Consider the following 12,044-nt stretch of genomic DNA (forward strand, 5'->3'; position numbering starts at 1 on the left):
AAAGGATCATCAGAGGGATAATTTCTAGTTTTAAAGCTGTGTATGAGGATTTCCCCTTGTATTTCCCCTTTGTGCACATGCTTAGAAGTTTTTTACTTCAATCACCTCTGAGAGGTCTATCTTAATGTAGAAAGGACATAGGAAACAACTTCTATTAGGTCCTATTCTTTTCTTGATTTGTTTTTTTTTTTTGGGGGGGGGGGGGGGGGAGAGAGGGGGGAGCAGGGAATGGATGTCCCTTTTGTCTTCCTTTAAATCTGAACCTCTGTGCTTGACTCTTGATTTGGAGGTGGAAAAAAAATCTGTTTTGTATTTAAGATTAAACCTAAACTCATCTTTTGTTAAAAACATTGAGCCACATTAAATTCATATGAGGGCTTTCTTTTCACTTCTGTTTTCCTCTGCTGACTTTTCTTTGTCAAAGAAAAGCATAAGGGGTGACATATCTACTCCACACGGAGTAGATGCTTGGTATTGAGGATTCATTTATCATGAAGACAAAACATAACAAGATCCTGAGGCTGAAAGTCAAAGAATTTGATCAGGAAAGATGATGCCCATTTTAAGAAGCCAAAGTATTTTATTATTGGAATGCATCATTCAGGGAATATGATAGATTTTCCATTAGTGGAAGTCCTTGATCAAAACTGCGTATCTTTCTAAAGGAAGAGCTGCCTCAAAGAGCAAGCAGCTGAGCCTGATACAAGAATCATTGAATGAGGGAGTTTTGCCCTTTTTTTAAAATGCGGGATGAGTCAGATATGGGTACCATAATACCACAAATGGTAGTAGTTATTGTAGAAAAGTGAGACTAGACTTTTTCTACAGAAGGGGCACTTGGAGAAAATTATTAAAACAGAGCCTAAAACAACTATACCTCATGCTGCTGGCATCACAGAAAGTGTATGACGAATGATATAGTTAACTTTGTTATAGGTAACCTTGTGTCTGTATGATCTCAGAAATGCTTGTTGAGGCAGGCTAGTGCTTTCCTGTAGGTAGAAGACTTAGAAAAAAAAAAAAATGCAGCAGCTTTTAGCTTCACAGGTCAGTAGTTCGCAGGGATGATGTTACTGTGGATTTTCTTCTTTAATTGTTAAAACATTTATGCAGAAAGACCTGGGTTCAAGGTCCTTTTCACTCTGAAAAGTTTAACCCTAAGTGTCAGAAGAAGGATGCAGTTATCATGTTGATATATATGTTGTATGAGTATGATATATTCCCTTATTTGATGCTGGGCCACTGTAGTTGCTGATTGTCAGAAGTGCACACAGCTGCAGAGAACCTCCTGGCAGACTAGAAGTTAGGACTCTAACCTCTGCTGGCAAGCAGAGAGTCAGAGTTTTTGCTTCTGGCACTATTTTTTGTTTGTTTGTTTTGGTTTTTGGTTTTTTTGTTTGGTTTGGGTTTTTTTGTTTGTTTGGGGTTTTTTGTTTTGTTTTGTTCAATAATAGACAAATGAAATTGTAAGATAGTGTAACATGCATGCAGGGTGCAAACCTCTAGCTTCCTCTCAGCTGAATCAGGCTGCATTTTGCCAGCACTCCTTCTGGCCCATTTCCACTTGCTGCTGGCCCATGGCTGGCAGTGGGGTGAAGAATGTTCCCTGGGCTGGTGCCTGGGACATGCTTCTTGTGAGGTGACAGCTGAGGCCTACAGCAGTGGCCCCCTGCTCAAAAAAAGACTAAATTGCCTGGGTTTCAATTAAGTACGTTCACAGGATTTCCACTAGGTAGAACTCCGCTGCCACATGAAGCCTGTTACAGGATTTAGTCCCAGCATCATCTTCACCACTTCTGGATTACAAACACTATAACATCTGACCCTGCATAAGCTTAATGCTGGACAGACCAACTCCCTTTGGCAATTATGGTGATGTTATAAATTAATCAAATTACAGAACTAATTTTGCAGACTTAGATGTCTTATGAATGTTTATGTACCATCATAGTCTTTCCATTGTAGCATCTTATTCTTCAGAGTTTGTTAGTGTACATGGTTAATAAAATCTTCAAGTGCTACAGAGCCCATTATTGTCAGTAATGAGGCTATTTTCAAATTGTGTTTTTTACAGGAACTCTCGTACCTTCCAGACACAAGGACACACTTTAAGTGCATAAATTTCCAGTTGTTTTCCACGCTTTCAGAGATGGTCTAGAGGCTTTTTCTGCTATGGGTAGTAATTCTTTTTTATTCCTGGAGCTATGTGTTAGTCACTGATCTCCCAGATCTTACTAATCTTGCTTTTTTTTCCTGTATCTGACTTGTGCAAGACAACTGGAATTGGGAAAGTTCTGCAATGCTCAACCCACTTTTGTCTTTCCAGGAAAATTAGACTTCGGAGACAAAGTCCTCTATAGCATAAGAAGCATCAGCCTTAGCATCACATCTTAGGTCTTCCATTTAGCTTTATCCAATGATTTTGACCTTGTCTAATGAATATCTGTGGGTTGGTCTTCCAAGCAGTGCTATTACATTTCATCTCTTTAGCTTCCCTTTTACAGCCTCAATTGTTAGATAGGAGATATCGGAGAAATTAACAGGTGATAATTTTTTGGTAATAATCACTCTTCTGATCTACTACATCTCTCTTTCTTCCTGAGAAAATTTGATTTTTTTTTTTTTTTTTACTTGGTTATGTATTACTTTATTGTGAAAGTCTGTTACTGGAAATATGGTCACATTATTAACTTTTACTGATAAATGTCCAGTATTCCTGCTTCTGGTAGGTGGAGCCATTATGCTTTCATTAACTGCTATTGCTACATGATGTGGGAGAAAGGAGAGAGAAGGAGACTAAAAAGAATCTGAAGAGGATAGTTTTCCTTTGGGAGTGAGGAATGATTTTCCTTCATCACAGTAACAGTTTTTTGAGAGCCTGAAAGAGGTGATTAGCTCCTAGATACTTCCTGCAGGGAAAGCATGAACTGTAAAACAATCTTGACACCGGTACCAAATACAGCAGTTCTGCCAGTCTCATTGTCCCTTTTTTCTGTTGTCCAAAATGCACATAGCATGTCACAGGCAGCTTTGAAGTTGAATTCCTTTAGGATGTATGAGACCATGCTGCAGGTCTGAAATAAGTGTGTATTTCTTTGTGTGTTAAGCTTTGTAACAAGCCATGCTACCTCCTCATTATTATAAATGTCACATTTTGATACTTCCTCCTTTGTATGAACTTTTGTGTTCTGTTGCTCAACAATGCTTCAAAAAAGCTATATGCTTCAGAGCCTAACACCTGAGTTATTCCATACTGCTGCTTTCAAGCAAGAAAGGTAAAATATAATTTTTAGGAGGAGAACCAAGACTTGAATATTGAGATTTTTTTTTTTTTTAAAGTACAGTCAGTGTTATCTGGAAGCTTTGCATGGGGCCTTCAAGGGCACTCTGAAATTGAGTGGGGAAATCGTATGTCTGCAGAAATTCTATTCCATCTTCTTGATGAAGGTTTCTACCAAATTTTCAGGTATTGCTCTGGCAATCTCAGTATTACTTTTGAATATTCTGAAGTGGTATGCCAGAGGAAGATCTTTTGTTATTTTATGGCTTAGCTTATATCTAGTACTTGCATAGCAGGATTTTTATAGATGTGAATATCTCTGAAAACAAGATGTGTTTCTAATGATCACAAATTAATAGACTTTTTTTCCCCCAGCAAACCATCTTCAAAATTCATCGTTCACATTGAGATCCAAAGGTTTTCATGATCCTAAATTTTCCCCATTTTTCTCCTTCACACCCTCTCCCCCGCCAAGATTTCAGTGCCTCCTCACAACATATTTACTTTGTGAAAGTATCCACAAGAAGAGTGGCTAGAAGCGGTAGTAGTCAAGTGATAGGCTTTATTTTGTACCAAGTTATACAATTTAGTTTTCAGATAACAAAAAAACCCCCAAACCCAAAATGCAATGTAAGTTGTCAAAAAGCTGACACTCTATATACCAGAAAATATTAACATCTATTGACAAGAAAAATAAGAAGTATGAATCACTCCATCTCCATGACACATTTCAAAACTGCTATACACAGCACAAATTATAGTGTTTGATGGTATAGGGGATAATAGTACTTGAGAGTTCCTCTCTGAGTGCTCAGCATTACTACTAAAAGGGTTCAATTGTCTTGGCTTACACTATAGAGCTACAGAAAAAAGATTAAGGTTCTCTGAGGTCATCTTTACTAAAAATAAAAGTGATACAGAATTATTGTTAATAACTTCAATCAAAGGAAAATAGTTTCATATTTTGTGTATTACATTCTTCCTGCAAAACAAAAATTATACCTACATGTAAAATATTGATTTATTTTCTTAGTGCCTTACAGAATATTTCCAATGTGACATCCCCTTTCTCACCAGTTATGTCCTATACAATCCTGTATTTTAATTCTTTCTATTGTCAAGTTCCTGATAGTCAGGCATGCTTCCTGTACTCAGCAGCCACGAGTCCTAAACAGAGGAGTCAAAAATATGTCAGGAAGGACTAAAATATAAAAATCTTGCCTGTCTGAAAAGCTTATGAGGAACTGTCCTCCTTCAGAGATGCCACCACCTTTGATTTTTCTTGCATTGCCCTTAGCTAGTGGTCTCCAGTGCTTCAAGGAGAGGGAGAAACAGCTTCACTGAGAACTGTAGGAGATAAAGTCTTTTTCTAAGTGGCCACTTGTAGGCAGCATCTTGTTTTGTTTTCAGGAAGAGCAGTGAGAGATAAGTATTTTGTCCAGAGTGGTTCCTCATGGAAATTCCAGAACAGAACATTATTATTTGGCAATACTGAAGAAAAAAAAAAAATAGTTGTAAAGACTTATGTGGGGAAATCGCTGTTACTTTCAGAGAACACTATTCAAAAGAGAAATAAGCACAAGACTTGAAGAGTTTAAATTATATGGAGGGGTGTGGAATTTGTTTTGTTTAGCTCATTAAAAGTCCAATTCTAATTTGGGTGGGTTTTGGTTTGAGTTTTTTTTGGGAGGGGTGGAGGGTGGTGATTGTTTGGGGTGGGGTTTTTTTGTTTGCTTTTCTTAGTTAAAGGACCTAAGTGTAGTTAATTTTAACTCCAAAGTAATAATTGGCTTTCTATCTAAACTCTGGAAAAATTCAGCTATAGTAGAAGGGAAAATACTGTGATATTAATCATGTAATTATTTGGTTTATTATTCATGTGAAAGAAAGAAATGTAATTCTTTCTTTTAATGCTGAATTTTACACTAACTACAGGGGTGCAGCTCCTGCCTGTCTAATGAAAAGTTTAATAGAAGAATCCCTGGGGAGGGTGGTTGAAAAATCCCTGTGGTTACTGAATGTTGAAATGGAGCAGATAGCAAGAGGAAGAAGAGGGTATAGAGCATCATAAGGCCTGTTATTAATATGTTAACCTACCTGGAAAGAAAACAAATTAATTGTAAATCAGAAAAGAGAACATAGATACTTACATAGATTGCCTGACATAGATTATGCATCTCTGAGGATGAAAAGGTCATTGTAAAAGCGTTTTCTGAACAGGTCTGTCTTCTGTGACTCTGCAGTTAACTGCAGTATTAAAAAATACAAACAAAAAAGTTTTTAAATTATGTTCTGTTTAGGTTGTCTTCATCATTACAGTGTCCCAATTGCCTCCAGCAGTTCATTAAGGAATGCAAATAGTATGCAACTTGTAGTTTGTTCTTTTGACCCTGCACATATAAAGCAACTGAAAAGGATGGCAAGTAGCTGGTTCTGCTCAGTTTTGCATTTTCACCAATGGGACTGTGTCCCTTAATCCCATCCCTGATGCCTGTACAAAATTCCAGAAGTCAAGGGACCTCCAAGTACCATTACAGAGAGAGCTCAGCTGAGTGTGCAATTACTACAATGCCTTCTTAAACTAGTTAACTTAAAGACATTTGGTGTGGATATGATTAAAGTAGAATGGGAGGCAATAAAATTCTTTTTTTTTTTTTTGTTTTAGAAATTGAGGTCTGATGAGAGCTTAGTTTTGTCCAATAACTTCTATTTTATTTCTTTTCTTCAGTGAAAGAAGAGAATGATGCTACAGTTAAATCCAAAGACATTAAAAAGGGCAAATAGTATTTTTTTTTTTGAGGAGGCAAGATGTGTGTTGGAAATGATGGTGCAATATGGTAGAATAACTTCCCAAGACAAATAATATAAGTACTGCTGTTGGAGAGAGGTGAATGATGTAGTTTGAAAATTATGGTTGAAAATGTGGAGTCTGGAGCAAGACTGTGTTGAAAGAACATATGAAGTGGCCTGTCGATATGGGTCTAATTTCTACTATGACTTTATGTTATTTTTAAAACTTTTTTTTCCAGAGTGTGAAATTACTTTCAGAGATTCCATCCAGTTCAGTGCTGGTCTCCCTAGTCCTCAGTATTTTTTCTATTTGGGTCTCTGTGTATTTCTATCATGAGGCAGAGTTTCACAGTCATAGGTGCAAATAGGATTAGTTCTTGTAATAACATTTCAAAGAGAGGCTTTCATTGGCAGAAAGCAAGTTTGTGCAAAATGCTGATGACATAAGCAACGTGTTGGATGATATAGCCTGAAAATGAAGCTGCTAAGAAATCTTCAAATCAAATGCAGTTTTGTCCAGAAGGAAATCATTTGCATTAGAAATTTTGCTGTAGCTTTCTGCACAGGCCTGGCAGCCCACACTCCCTCTGCTCTGCGTTATCTCATTAACATTATTATTTGGACGCCAGAGTCAAACACTTATATTGGGTAACAGTTATGCCTACTTGACACAATGTCAGTAAAATGCAATTTTTTCATGTAATTAGAATTTTGACAGGAAAGAGAGGAAGAGGCAGAAAATGAGAAATTAGTTATTTCCTGTACCTCTGTCATTGCATGCATTAAGCTTCACTGGTTCATTTTGCATGATCTCATGGCAGACCCTTCACAGCAGCCTGATCTCTGCCAGATTTAAAGACAGGATGAGTTAAATAAGGAGCTAGAAATGTTACTGGTTGGAACAGTAGACCTTTTAGACTTTCTAAATCACAAGAGGTACAAGACAGAATGCTGTAATTCTGATATTGCTGGGAATCTGGGTTTATGAAAAATACAAATTTTAAGTAAAACTTTCCTAAATTTTCATGTACAAAATTGCACTTGTTAGCCGGGACCCTCTGTAGAATGACAGTGAAGCTTTTTATTATGGAAAGGAAATCAATGGGAATAAATTCTAATGAGCATTAGGACCATAATAAATTAAAGTTTTGGAGTGTTTTTTTTTCTGTTTCTGAAAGAGAGCTTATTTTCTCACCCCAACAGAAAGATTAATCCTCAAAGTCTTTAATATGAAGCTCAGATTTCAGAGATCAATAATCTCTGCATACAAGCAGACATCTGCCACCAGACCTCCATCTGGGACAGATATTGGTGAGGCTAATGTCCATAGAATTAAAAAAAGTTAAGTTATCCTGTGTCATCTTGGAAGGACACATTCATTAAGAACTGACATGTCTGCTTATAGGAATAATCAAATAATAAATAAGGTTTTTAGCAAAGTGCATTTATTCAGCACTGCTCACAGCACTATCCAAATTTTGTCATTTGATTTTAAAAATCAGATTAATTTATTACCTTTTTTTTTTTTTCTCTTGCTGCTCTTTCATATCTTTGTGGCTGCATAATTCTGTGAACTCCTGTTATGCTTTATTTGGGTTATAAACATTGCGGTCCCAAGTGAAATCAGAATTCCCACTGGGTTACACACAGTGTAAGCTTGTAGTAAGAAGAGGTTTTACCCTATAATGTTTGCTTTATAGTTGAATAGAAGTGGACAACGAAATAGAAACATGCAGAGTTGAAGTTATGTGACAAGGGTCACAGAACAATTAAGTGACAGAGCAGAGATTTTTTCAGCAAAATTTCCTGAGATTGATCCAGTCAGGTGATGTTGAACTCAGCAGTATAGAATCTCTCCCTCTGCTTTAGGTAGAGATCTGCTGAAACAAAATAAGCTAGCATCAGAGCAAAATACTGACTCATTTTAAGTAAAAACCGAATTCTGTCCTTTGGTTCCTCTGTTCCTCCAGTTTTCTTTTTCTTTATAAGATTCACATATTGCTTCTATATATAAAATTACTCCATTCATATTTAAAGTTGCAAGGTGGTTATGATAGGCTGCTTCTAATTCTTGTCCTGCACCTCCTGAGATTTAAAATAATTAGTAATAACCCTATGATACTGCTGCCTTTTTATTTTTCTTCTAAGATCAGTGAAATTGATATAAAAGCTAACCCTGTTCTTTACTGCAATGCTTTTGAAAAAGTTCATACAAAATTGCAAGCAGTATTATAACACACTTAATTGTATAGTCCTCCTCCAAGTTTGACACTAACAAAAAAACCCACTTAATTTGTTTATTTCATTGGAAGTGGAAACTATATTTTGATAGCTAATAATTTGGTCAATATTGCATCTGCCTAATGATTTATGGGTTTAAATGTGTGTTTTGCTCTTTGGGCTAATGCTGCAATCAATATGTGTGAACTTGTCCATTACCTATTTGTATTGTATTATTCAAACTTAAATGCTGAGTTCTGTGTGATATTCTAAGCAGAATTCAGTAACTGTGATGTTCATTAATCTCCTTTCCCTAACCCATGTCACTCTCTCTTAATCTGGCAGTCTGATTCACCATCTTCCTCTGACATTTTAAATCTTTGACAACACACTATGTTTACACAGTGTCATGGCATTTTCTGCAGATGACGATAGAAACTCTTTTTTTTCGGTGTCTCATGTTAACAGATGTGTATTGCTAGATGGTGATCAGGTTAATTAGAATGAAGTGAAATAAATCTCAGTTTGAAAGGATTGTATCCCATTGGAAAGGCTGTAATAACAGATACAGGAGGTGAAGCTTGAGTTGTGCGGCTAAAAACACAGCATTTCATCTCTCATCTGACAGGAGCCCAGACTTTTTTGATCTATGAAACCAAGCTGCTTTTCTGATTAATCATGGTTCTTCAGAAAAGCGTGCAGTTGGACATATGTTGGGAAAAAACATCATGCTCAAGATTGCAGTGATTCCAGACACAAAGTTTTGTTTGAAATTGTTCTTTGGTGTATGAATTTCTCCTAACATATTGATCCTGTCATGCTAAATCCATCAAATCTTAATAAAGTACGGATGCAACTATTCAGGTAATGAGTACAGACTTCTACTACTTAAGAAAGTAATGCAATATTCAAATGACAGTATTCCCTGACTTTTGATCCTATTCTTCCATAATGATGCTTCTACAAAATGTGGAAAAAAGTGAAGTTCAATAGATATTATGTTTCTTTTCAATGACTAGCTAAAAATTCTCCTTATCAGAGTCACTTGTTAAAAGATCAAACCTATACTGATGAAAAAGGCTGGGGGGAAAAAAAAAAAAGTCAATTTTCTTTTTCTGGGTTCTTGTAAAATTTACCAGTAAACTTTATTTGGCTTAGTATATTAATAGTGGGAAATACATAGGGAAAGGAATAAAATTAAGAAATTTACACATTTTGAAAAAGTACAAGTATATAAAATGAGCTGGGTTGGATGTTTCATGAAACGTCAAGCATATGGTGACAATCTCTGCCGTTGGTTATTCTATAAAACAGGGAACTGTAGAGAAGCATTCATTATCGCAGTTTTCAAACGGAGGGACTCTGTATATCTTTTGATGCTCTCGTATTAGAACAGCACTCTCACAAGTGTCATGTTGGTACTCCTAAAAGTGGTCCATGGAGCTTTTTGTATAGATTTCACTTTTCATACCAGGAATCATCCATTTTAAATAACTGGACTCTTCTCTGGGTATGGAGGCTATTGAAGTATTCTGTGGAATCTCTGTAAGGTGTAAAATATTTATCTATATATACAGTCTGCGTTTGCATGAGGAATATACTGTAAGAGAAATGATAGCTAATGCATGCTCAAGTCAATTGGCAACTTATTTTTTTCTAGGTGTTGCTAGAAGTATTTGTGTGTGTATGTTGATAGTAGGACAAAATATATATTGTGACTGAAAATGGCTATCTATTGCAGCACTGTTATTAAGGGATCTGAAAGCCTTTCTGATTCCTGTTACAAAGCTCCATCTTTTTGCCTGTGTATTATGTGTCTAGCAAGCTTTTCTTTTTTCCTTTTTTCTTTTTTTTTTTTTAAATTTCGTTCAGTGCTTTCAGTTAGAAAGTGAGGCAAATTAGCAGGTATTTGCACCATAGATAGAAAAAAGCATTTGCACAGCTCTATGGAAACCCCACAAAGAATTCCTGAAACTTCATAGCATTGTACTAATATCAGTACAGGATCGAACAGCCATAACTGACAGCTCTATAATTTCACCTTCCAACATAATATTCTTGGAACCTTATAAAAATGCAAAATGAATTCTTGCTAACAAATCTACAATGTTATAAGTAGTTATATTCTCTTCACTTTCCAATGAAGATTTCTTTTCAAGGAAGATTTAAAAGTGGATGGAAAGGGTCAAACCACATTTAGTCTTGATAAATGTCACCAAAAAAAGGAAAATTATCATTATAAATCACGCAGATACATTTCAAGTTGTTCTTTGAAACTCTGTTGTTGTCTTAGGATCAGTGATGTGCAAGTCACTGGAAAATGGGTTGGGGAGTGATTCTTATTCTGATAGAAGTATATTAAAACCCACTAATATTTCATAATAGTAGCATAAGGGGGAAATAATTGACTGTATCTTGTCATATGGGAACACCTTATAATCTAACCAGAAATCAAACATAATCATATCAATCTATATGAGATGTTTATAAGCTGTCATGAATTAAGTCATAGGAGAATAATACTAGTTCATAAATCAGTAAATGAGATCAGATAAATAAATTGTTGAGATTTTGTAAATACATGTGGAGTGCTTTAGTTCTCTTCCTTGGCTTGCACTCTCTGGTTTTTTTGTTTTGTTTTTTTTTTATTTCCTTTTAGGATTGTCCTTCCATAGGTTGAATGCTTAGAAAGAGGAATATATGAAATGTAGGATTTATGAGAACTTCTGACATTTATGGTATTTTCGATTAACACTTTTATTAGACTTGTCTGAAAAATAATTCATTATTTCAGCTTTTCTTTGTAGTTCTTTAAAAAGCTGCCATGATCATCGAATAGATCAGGGCATGTAATAAAAGCCATATAGGCAGTAGTAGAACATACTGTCATATAACCATTAAGATTGTTCTAAGAGCCAAAATGTTGGAACTAAAAGTATTTTTAATGACTTGAAATTGCTTGAAGTGCTTTCTGAGAGTTGAAGGGTGTTGATTTATTTATCTAGTGTACTTACCTAAATTAATTTGGATAGAACTACTTTGGTTTTAATCCTCTTACAGTGAAATTTACGTTAATATTTTTAGATGGTGCATCATTTTGTCTGAAGGATAGAGTTAAATAATACCGGGTTGAGTATTGTCATGAAATAAGAAAATGTGAGCGAACTGGCCAAAAAAGCATTAAGGAATGCAATCTTGCCTGGATTATAGTAATAATTTTTAGAAGTCACCTTGCAGGAAATGCAAAATTTTGGTAGTATCTTCTTTTTTTTTCTTCTTTTAGTTGGTCTTTTAGCATGGCAACAGTCAGTAATGCAAGTACATCAGCAGCTTTTTAAAGTAATTTTGTGTCGTAAATGTATGAATTAATTTATTGTTCACCTTCCTCTTCTTTTCCTTTAATATGCTTACTGAGAGGAAGTGTATTAACCCGTTGGGACACCTGTGTTGTAATAAGCGAGTTAATAGGCCTGTATGCTTTTGATTTTACTGTTTTTTCTGCTGGTAGAAGATGACTGCTCACCTGGGTTTATCTTGTCAGCAGCCATTTTTAGCCTTATTGTACTTACTGCATTACTTCTTTCGGCAAATTTGGTAGCCTAGTGTCCAAGCTGCTTCATCATTAATCATCACTGTGATAAAACTTGTCTTCATCAGTGAGAGTAGTTTCTACAAAGACTTTTTCTTGCCATACCACAGAGCTCTCCCAGGGCAATTTCCCCCAGCTCACATCTACCTCTTATTTCCTATGTGA

At 35.7% G+C, this 12,044-nt stretch overlaps 1 protein-coding gene across 3 annotated transcripts in view; it reads left to right on the plus strand.

Moving 5' to 3' along the window:
• ATRNL1 (attractin like 1) overlaps positions 1-12,044 on the plus strand; it is a 576,314-nt gene that overhangs the window by 426,501 nt on the left and 137,769 nt on the right. The window lies entirely within an intron of this gene.

This window comes from Strix uralensis, chromosome 7, assembly GCF_047716275.1.
Source record: "Strix uralensis isolate ZFMK-TIS-50842 chromosome 7, bStrUra1, whole genome shotgun sequence".
In the NCBI taxonomy this organism is placed as follows: domain Eukaryota; kingdom Metazoa; phylum Chordata; class Aves; order Strigiformes; family Strigidae; genus Strix; species Strix uralensis.